An 11,254-nucleotide genomic window follows, 5' to 3' on the forward strand; every position below is an offset into this window, starting at 1 on the left:
GGGGATTATAATCAATGTAATGAAACAAGTTATATGAATTGTTGAATGTGAAACTGATGATGTACCCTGTAAACTTTCACTCAATCCACAATAAAAACCTGAAATTAAAAAAAAAAAAGAACAATATGGTATCAGAATTGGAGGAAAACTCATTAACAACCTGTGATATGTAGATGACACAACCTTCCTTGCTGGAAGCAAAATGGACTTGAAATACTTATTGATGAAGACTAAAGACTACAGCCTTCAGTATGGATTGCACTTCTATGTTAAAAAAAAAAAAAAAAAAATCCTCAGCATTGTACCAATAAATAGAATCGTGATAAAAGGGAAAAAGATAGAAGTTGTCAAAGATTTCAATTTGCTTGGATTCTCTCTCAACATTCTTGGAAACATCAGTAAAATAAAAAAATTTTAAAAATCAGATGAGGTAACACATTGAGCAAATCTCTGCCAAAGACTCCTTTAGAGTGTTAACAAACAAAGATGTAAGTTTGAGGACTAAGATGTCCTTGACCCAAGCTATGGTATTTTCGATCCCCTTTTATGCATATGAAAGTTGGACAATGAATAAAGAAGACTGTAGAAGAATCAATGCACTTGGATTCTGGTGTAGGCAAAGAATACTGAAAGTACCATGGAATCTCAGAAGAACAAATAAATCTGTGTTGGAAGAAGAACAGCCAGAATGTTCTCAGAAGTGAGGATGGTGAGGCTTGTCTCTTGTACTTTGGTCATGTTGCCAGAAAAGATGAGTCCCAGGAAGAAGAACATCATGCTTAGTAAAGTGGCAGTTCAGTGAAAAAGAAGAAGACCCTCAACAACATGTCATGGCATAGTGGCAACAACAATGTATTCACACATAATAACAATTGTGAGGGTGGAACAGGAATAGGCAATGTTTCTGTATAGCATCGGGGGGCTATGAGTCAGAGTTTACTCAGAAGCACGTAACAACCACCTAACAAGATCATGAGAACCAGTAGAAATAAAGGCATTACAAACTTGACATAACATTTAGAGTAAGTAGAACTACTTTGTATGTAGCTATAATCTTAGTAGGAAATATATTTAACTGATGCTTATATATTTACTCTTTTGGGGAAAAGTATATGATGAACCATGTCTTTAAAGGAAGGATTAAAGTTGCAACATTTCATGGGCATTTCTGCCCAATTTCTTTTAAGATTAACCAAATACATAAAGACAAAAGTAAAGGTCAGATCTAATAGAAACATTTACTATAATCCAACATGAAATGCATACATAGTTCTTTTTATTAACATCCATGCTGATGGCAACTAAATCCCAAGAGGTTTAACCACCAGTATTAGTGAAAATAAAAAATAAGAGTTTGCCATATTATGTTTTTAAATACTTACTGATACTTGCATATGCATGTGAGAGTGCGCATATGAACAGTGTGTGTTAGGGTATGATGGAGCTTCAAAACATTTGTGGAAAAATGAAATAAAACATAATGGAATTTGTTCATAAGCTTTTTGAAGTCATCTGACAATGTGTATGAATATGGCTAGGGGAATGTTCTGAGCCTTTCTACTGGTGGGTGCTTGTGTGTATGGGAGAGAGAGAAAGGGAGAGAAGGTGTATAATCATGTGTGTAGGCATGAAAGCATGAATGTGTGTAAATATTTGCAGTTTCTAATGTGTTTTGATACAGTGTGAAAATCACATATGCTTTCATACTCAAAAACACATAAAACTCTTCTGCTTCATATGAGTTTTAGCCAACTGAATTATGAATTACACTTATGCACACCTTAAGAATTTATTCCTGGTGATTTATGGAAGCAATTTAAAGAAAGCACGGAAAGAGTTGGATGTTTTAGCATGTATATGTAGGTAATAACATTTTTTAAAGCTTTCATATGGGGCTTAGATATTGTTTATAAAAATGAGCTCTGGTGGTGCAGTGGGTTATGCACTGAGCTGCTCACCAGAAGTCAGCGATTCAACTCCACTGGGTGCTACTCAGGATAAAGGCTTTCTGCTCCCATAAAGATTTACAACCTCAGAAACCCTATACAGGGTGGCTATGAGTTGGTACAGACTCCATGGCACACAACCAGTCTGTCAAATATAAAAAGGAATCAAATCAACTACATACATGGAAAGAGATGATGAAGAAGTTCAATGTCATCAGTCAGAACAAGACTAGTGGTCAACCATAAAACAGACCATCAATTGCTCACATACAAGTTTAAGTTGAAGCTGAAGAAAATTAAAATAAGCCTGTAAGAACCAAAGTATAACCTTAAGTATATCCCACCTGAATTTGGAGACCATCTCAAAAATAGAGCACTCATAACTCCAAGAGCAGAGGGGCTGTGAAATGACATCAAGAGCATCATACATGAAGAAACCAAAAGATCATTAAAGAGACAAGAAAGAAAGAAAATAACAACAGATGTTAGACGAGACTCAGGAACAGACTCAGAAACTTGATCTTGAAAGTAGAATAGCTAAAGTAAATGGAATAAATGATTAAGTAAAAGAGCTAAGCAGAAGGTTTCAAAGAGCAGCTAGAGAATTCAAAGTAAAGTATTATAATGAAATGTGCAAAGACTTGAAATTTGAAAACCAAAAGGGAAGAATGTGCTTGGCATTTCTCAAGCTGAAAGAGCTGAAGAAAGAATTCAAGCCTCAAGCTGCAATCATGAAGAATTCTATGGAAAAAACAATGAATGATAAGGAAGCATCAAAAAAAGATGGAAGGATTTGTGCATGGGCATTTACCTCTCCTGCAAACACAACTATAAATGTTATGGAGCATACAACAGGCAAAATGATCAAAACTTCTTAGACATTATCAAATATTTTAAGGCAATGCGTTGCTAGGCTTAGAGGCTCAGGACCATAGTCTCAAGGGATACCATGGTCTACTCGCATAACAGTCCACAAAGACACTGTTTTATATCTTACTTTGGTGAGTAGTATCAGACCTTAAAAGTTTATGAGCAGGATGTAGTTGCTCAAAATACTAACCAAGAGGGAAAGAGTCTTCACATCAAGGATCAAGCATATCTCCTCAGTTGTTGTTGTTAAGTGTTGTTGAGTCAATTCTGACCCATAGTGACCCTGTAAAGGGTTTCCAAGGAGCAGCTGGTGAACTTGAACTACCAACACTGCAGTTCAAATGGCTTTTTAGTCTGACACATTAGCCCACAGCACCACACCAGGACTCCAGTACATAGAATTAATAGGGACAGACAACTTAGACATTGGCTACTTAAAATGAGGGGTTATATGGACACAAAGTGGCTGGCATACAAGTTTTCAGGTGGGAGTTTAGTTTCAGAGAGAAGAGAGGAAGGTAGTATCCCCAATGAATAGTTTTCATTTTGTCTAAATGCCTCTGGTGAAAGAAGTTATTGTTGTTGTTGTGAGGTGCCATTGAGTCGGTATCGACAAATAGCGACCTTATACACAGCAGAACAAAACACTGCGTGATCCTGGGCCAACCTCACTACTGTTGCCACCTTTGAGTTCATTGATGCTGCCACTTGGCTAATCCATCTTGTTGGGGGTCTTCCTCTTTTTCTCTGACCCTCCACCTTACCAAACATGATATCCTTCTCCAGCAACTGGTCCCTCCTGACAATATGTCCCAAGTATGAAAGACAAAGTTTGGCCATCTTGGCCTCCAGGGAGCACTCTGGCTGCACTTCTTCCAAAATGGATCTATTGGTTCTTTTGGCAGCCCACAGCACTTTCAGTATTCTCCTCCAACACCATAACTCAAAAGCAGCAATTCTGCTACGGTCTTCCTTATTCACTGTCCAGCTTTCACAAGCATATGAGGTGATTGAAAATACCATGGCTTGGGTCAGGCGCACCTTAGTCCCCAAGCTGACATCTTTGCTCTACAACACTTTTCAAAGGTCTTGTGCAGCAGATTTGCGTAATACAATACATCATTTAATTTCTTGACTGCTGCTTCCTTGAGTGTTGATAGTTGATCCAAGAAGAATGAAGTCCTTGACAACTTCAATCTTTTCTCTCTTGATAAGAATGTTGTTTATTGGTCCAGTGGTGAGGATTTGTGTTTTCTTTATATTGAGAAGTAATCCATAATGAAGGCTGTGCTCTTTGATCTTCATCAGTAAATGTTTTAAGTCTTCTTCACTTTCAGCAAGCAAGGTTGTATCATCTGCATATAGCACGTTGTTAATGAGTCTTCCTCCAATAGATGGGGAAAGTATTATTTTGATTTAGTAGTGAGTAATTGTTATCATGACTAATTGAAATTTTCACAAATGTAAAGGTAGAAGATGTGTAATAAAAAGGGGGGAGTTGTTAATTTTGCATTCCAGGAACAGAACAGAGGACCCTAGGACCATTATGAGGGAAGAGCATGAGTGGAATGTGGGATCCTAGCAACAGAAGCAGCAGCCCCAGAGACGGAGGCAAAGGTGATGGCATGGAGAGGAAGAGCAGCTGAGGACTCTAGACTCATGGAAAGGAAAAGGCTGTGTGCTAGCAGGCAGGAGGCTGGCTTGCAAAATGTGCCCTTTGACTGTTTAAACTATTATATATTCCTGCATGTTTTATATATTTGGTTGTTTAAACAATTATATATTCCTGCATGTTTTTGATTACATCAAAAAATAAAAAGGAAATTGAGGCAAATACTGTTTACTGATGGTGCATGGAGGGGATTGTAACCATTCCAATGAAACAAAATATGACTGGTTGAGTGCAAAACCTATTTCTCCCATGTAAACTGTCACTCAATTCACAATAAAAACTTTAAAAAGGAAAGTTTAAGAGCACCAGTCTAAGGTACAACTACTGGTCTCTCCATGTACAGAAGAAAGAAGCATGATTAGAATTAAAGAGGATTGGAATTAATTAGCTCAATGGACTAATGGAATATGTGAACATCAGTCTACATGAATCTAAGACCAGAAGAACTAGATGGTGCCCGGCTACCACTACCAAATTTTCTGAAAGGGATCATATTAGAAAGCCCCATTAAAACAGAAGAACATGTGGAACAAAACACAATATATATATATATATTTTTTTTTAAAGATCAGGATTACTAGTGAGAAAGAGACTGAAGGAACCTCGGACTATGGCACTTCTACCAACCTACCAAACTTCAGGTCTGGAAAGAAACTCACCCTCGTGTCCCAATTTTCAGCCAAGCAACAGATGGGTACATAGGGAGATCAACACTAGTAAGGTCTGCTCACCATGGAATAGTCAATCATTCAAAATCAAAAAGGCAATATTTACTTAAGGACAAAGTTGAAAAGGGATGGAAAGGTAAGTGAAATGGAAATCGGAACCACAAGGAGAAAGTGGGATGATAGTTGCTACATGAAGGAGGATTAAAATCATTGAGTTGAAATAAAGTGTATGGTTTGTTCAATGTAAAACTGATCATTTTGCCTGTAAACCTTCACTCATTTCTCAATAGAAAGGTTTAAAAAATGAAAAAGATGGAAAGAATACACAGTCTCACGACAGTGAAAAAGAATTGGTCAACGTTCAACCATTTCAGAAGGTAGCACATGATCAAGAACCAATGGAACTGAAGGAAGAAGTCCAAGCTACACTCAGGACATTGGTGAAAACAAAGTTCCAGGATTTGACTATATACCAATTAAGACGCTTCCACAAATGATGCATCACATGATGTAATAGTGCTCACTTGTTTATGCCGAGAAATTTAGAAGATAGCTACCTGGCCAGCCAATTGAAAGAAATCCATATTTGTATCTATTTCAAAGAGCTCAGGGAATATAGAAATTATTGAACAATCTCATTAAAGTTTTTCTAAAGATGACTGGAAAATGGTCAAAGCACTACATTGACAGGGAGCTTCCAGAAATTTCAGCTGGATTCAGAAAAGGATTTGAAACAAGAGTTGTCATTGCTGATATCAGATGGATTTTGACAGCATACAGACAATACCAGAAAAATATTGACCTGTATTTTATCGACTACCTGAAGATATTCAACTATATGGCTCATAACAAATTATGGATAACATTGCGAAGAATGAGAATATCAGAACATTTAATTGAGTGCATGTGGAACCTGTACATAGACCAAGAAGCAGTCTTTTATGAGAACAAGGGGAGACTGAATGGTTTAAAGTCAGGAAAGCTGTATGTCAGAGTTGTATCCTTTCACCAAAATGTTCAATCTGTATGCAGAACAAAGAATCTGAGAAACTGGTCTACATGAAGAAGAACATGGTATCCGACATTGGGGGAAGATTCACTAACAGCCTGTGATGTGCAAATAACACTACCTTGCTTACTGAACGTGAATAGGACTAAAAGCCCTTATGATGAAGATCAAAGACCAGATTCTCCAGCATGGTATACGTTTCAACATAAAGAAAACAAAAATCCTCACAAGTGGACCAATAAATGACATCATGATAAATGGAGAAAAGACTGAAGCTGTCAAGGATTTCATTTTACTTGTATCCATAATTAATTCCCATTGAATTTACTGGCAAAAAATCAAATGGCATAGTGCATTAAGCAAATATGCGGCACAGAACCTCTTCATAGTATTAAAACACAAACATGTCATCATGTGGACAGTGATACACCTGACCCTAGGCATAAGATTTCAGCTGTCTCATATGTATACGGAAGCTGTACAGTGGATAAGGAAAACCAGAGAAGAATCAATGCATTTGAATCGTGGTATAGTGTTTCATTCTGTTTTACATACAGTCGCTACAAGTCCAAACCCATTCAATAGATACCTGACAACAGATATGAAAAGAGAAAATACACATTAACCTCATGAAAGTAAAAATTACCCAAAATTCATCTTACATGAAAGATTGCTAACAGTCAGAATTTTATTTTATACAGAAACATAAGTCACAAATAAATTATACTGATGCAGGACCAAATCAACGTAATACTAAAAACAAATGATTTGCATCATTTTGCAGAAATTAAATGCTTTCAGATATGACAAAATTATTATGGCAAGTGCTAGGATGGCAATGACGCAGCTCTAATTTTTCAATGGTTATTGGTAAATTAAGCAGCTAGATGTTAATGGTCATACTAAATCCATAATGGGGAGGCAAATGATCACATTAACGCAGACCATATGTTTACAATCATTTTACTACACTACTCTGCTATTTCTAAAGGGAGAGGAAAAGTTCAATTTAAATTGGGAGGAGAAATAAGAGTCATTTAAAGCTAAAGCCAGGAATGCAAACAGTGGTACCATGCTCTGGTGAAGAACAGACAAATGGTAGAAATCTCCCATTCAGAAGAATCCCAAATAATGTATACAGACACTCCACCCTGAAGGAGGTAGAGCAAAACCCCCCAGGCTTGACATTTGGATTACATTTAGCGCTTCACTACCAAGGAGTACTGTATGGAAAGGGAGGGCAAGAAGAACTGTTGAGAACCTGATGCATGTTATCTGATCAAGAAGATCAAGGATAACATCAAGAGTGATGAGTCATGGTGATAATATACGTCTTTGATTTGCTGTATGAAAATGGCACTTAAACTCTGTGATTTTCCTCCCCTAAGCCCATTTTGTGATTGGCAGATGCCATAAATTCAATTCTGAGTCCTAGGGACCCTATGTCTAACAGAAGGAAACACTGCCCAGTCATGCACAATCCTCATAATTACTGTTATATTTAAGTCCATAACTGCAGGCACAGTGGCAATCCTAACCTAAAACCCATCATAACCCAAGTATAAGCATAAGAAAAGCATAAGACAAATCTCTCTTTTCTATATAACATACCCGCCCAGTGCTGCTCAAAACTGTCAAGGTCATCAAAAAATGAGGAACGTCTGAGAAACTATCATAGACCAGAGGAGCCTAAGGGGACGTAATGATTAAATGTGCTATGGTTTCTTGAATGGGATCCTGGAACATAAAATAATATCATTGTTGTTGTTGTTCATTGCCATCAAGTAGTATTTCACTCATAACAACCCTGTATAGGGTTTCTGAGGAGTGGTAGGTGAGTTTGAATCACCAGCCTTGCAGTTCAAACAAACCTTGAGGTTGAGTACTTGTTCTACGGTGCCACACCAGGTCTCCAAATAATATTAGGTCCCATCAATCCCTCTATTTCTACTTGGTACATATCCCCCCCAAATAAGAGCTGTGACACAAATTGATATATGCACACCCATATTCATTGCAGCACTGTTCACAATAGCTAAAACAATGGAGACAGCCTAAATTCCCATCAGTAGAAGAATGGCTAAGCAAACTTTGGTACAAATACACAATGAAATACTACACAACACTGAAGAATAACAATAAATCTGAAAAGCGCTTCACAACACGAATGAACCTGGAGGACGTTATGCTGAGTGAAATTAGTCAATTGAAAAAGGACAGATGAGACCACTGTTGTAAAAAGTTAAGAAAATATTTTCTTGAGAAAAGAAACGTTCTATGATGGTTACAGGTTGTCGGGGAGAGGAATTATTCATGGGCTAGAGGCTAGATACAAGGGCACATGGATACGTGGGTGACGGTACAGGCAATACACAAGAGAGATATTGGCAGAGGAAAGATAAAGGTATCAGGAGATACTGGAAGGTGTGAAAAAGTTCAAGGAAATAGAGGTCAATACTGTTCATTGTTGGTACATTGAGGAGACTGCAATCATTGTAATGAAGCAAAGTATATAATTTGCTGAATGGAAAACAGATGATCTGCTTTATAAACTTTCACTCAATTCACAATAAGAAGTTTTTTTAAAATAGCATTAGGTTAAAAACTAAGAAAATCTGAATATAGTATGAATTTAAGTTAATAAAAACATATGATGTTCATTCACAATTGAAACAAATATACCATCGTAATGTAAGATATTAATCAAAGGGGAAAATGTTGGGTGTGATATATGGATTGTTCTTGTTAAGTGCCTTTGCCTCCATTCCAACTCAAAGCGACCCTATATAGGGTTTCCGACAAGTGGCTAGAGAGTTTGAACCACAGACCTTGTAGTTCAAATTCTCCTTGCAGACCAGTGCATTAGCCTGCCGCACCACACCAGGACTCCACATGGCAATTATCTGTACTGGAATGTCTTAATTTTTCTGTTTTTTAAATTTAACTTTCTTTTTAGGACTGTTTTAGATTTGCAGGAAAATAAAAATGGGAACTATCTGAACAATTTTACAGTTTTCCTGAAAATCTAAAACTGTCCCCCCCCCCAAAATTAAAAAATAATAATAAAAGAGAAATTAAGATATTCTATTATAAACAGAGATTTTGTTGCTAGCAGACCTGCCCTATGTTGTTGTTGTTGTTAAGTGCCATCGAGTAGATTCCAACCTACAGCAACCCTGTATAGGATTTCCAAGGAGCAGCTGGTGAGCTTGAACTGCCGACCTTGAAGTTCAAATGGCTGTGTAGTCTGGCGCATTAACCCACAGTGCTGCACCAGGACTCCAGACCTGCCCTATAAGAAATATTAAAAGGGATCCTCACAGTTAAAATGAAAATAAACAGTAACTCAAAACCACATGAAGAAATAAAGAGAACACAAAAATACAAAGCATAGTTTTAAAACACATATTTTGGGAGGCGAGGCTTGATGGCGGCTAGGGTGGAGGTGCAGTTAAGTCCGCCATCCGCCATACTACAGAATACCAGGCAAAACAGATCCAGGGCAGAGCTCCAAAACTCGGAACCACACAGATAGGAATATTTCAAAGGTTCGAAGGCTTATAGCTAGTGGAACTTGTAATAATAGTAAGAAATCTCGTACTTTTGATGCCGGGCTCGGCGGCCCCAGGCCGACAACTTGGGCAAAACCAAACAGCAAGACCAAGTTGGGGAGCAGACACACCATGGAAAAACACCACGGGAACCTCGGCGCAAAATGGACAATAAGCTTTGTTGGTTTTGCTTTGTTCTGATTTTTTTTTTTTTAATCTGTTCATTGCCTTCCCTCACTGTTTTTGCACCTCCATTCTGGTGACCAGAGGGGGCGCCTGAGCAAGTGGACACCCCTCACCCTTACTACTGGTGGGTTCTTCTACTACTACGCATGCGCACAGATACACTCAGACCAAGAGCTGTTTTTTTGTTGTTGTTTTTTTAATATGGGAAAGGACAGGACAGGAGTGTAGAGAGGAAAAGAGAGTTTAAAAACAAAACAGGCCAAAAGTTAAATTAAATCCTGAGGTACAGAATAACAACCAACAGTGGCATCTTGAAATCTCTCAGGCAGCTTTGAAGGCAAAAAGCTGAAGAGAAAACATTAAAGTCATATATTGGTGGCTGGCTATGTGCCATGCAGTTGGTTCTGACTCATAGTGACCCTGTGTGGGGGGGTTTGAGGCTGTGGATCTTTGTGGGAGCAAAACGTCTCATCCTTTTCCCATGGGACAGCTGGTGGTTTCAAACTGCTGACCTTGTGGTTCACAGCCTGATTCGTAACCACTAGGCTACCAGAGACATAGAATTTTTTTTTTTTTCTTCTCTCACTCCTCTCCCTTTTCTGTGATTACAGACTACAGTATTCAGTCTCGGGGTTTTTTGTTGTTGTTGTTGTTGTTGTTGTTTTGGGAGTTTTAAAATTATTATTACTATTGCTGGCACTGTTTTATGCTCTCCCTTCTACCTTTAGGGGGACTCTTTCTCTGCCTATATTACACAAGAAGGACAACATCTGCTGCCATATAGTCAAGCTACAATCACACTCTATAAAACTCCAAAACCCAGGCAAACACCAATTCCAACTGCCATATACCAGGGAGGCAGACCCTGTGAAAGTTACTCTGAGTTAAGCAATAAGAAGAGTTGAAAAGGGAAGCCCACATCTTGATCTCATCTACCTGGAAGCAATCAGAAAGCATAAAAAATACCAATACACATACTCAATTAAGTACTAAGGGCCACAGATAAAAACTAAACATGTCCAAGAAGCAAAAGCAGATGACCATATCAGCACATGTCCAGAAACAAGATAAAATGTCTGAGACAAATGACGTACAGGTAGACCTGGGCTCCATTCTGGAAGTAGGGCAGGCCTTGGAAATGCCTGAAAAGGAATTCAGAAAAATGATTATAAAGTGTTTCAAAACACTTTAAAATGGATACTTGGGACAGAGACATTGCCATGCTGCAATGAGTCTCAATGACTGGTAAGACTGAGGAATTCGCACTGACCACCTAAGACAGGCAGCGTCCCTTAAACAATCAATAAAAAAGGAGGACTCAGATGCAGACAGCACAGACCAGGTCAGGAGGC

This window comes from Chrysochloris asiatica, unplaced genomic scaffold (assembly GCF_000296735.1).
Source record: "Chrysochloris asiatica unplaced genomic scaffold, ChrAsi1.0 scaffold00037, whole genome shotgun sequence".
NCBI lineage: Eukaryota > Metazoa > Chordata > Mammalia > Afrosoricida > Chrysochloridae > Chrysochloris > Chrysochloris asiatica.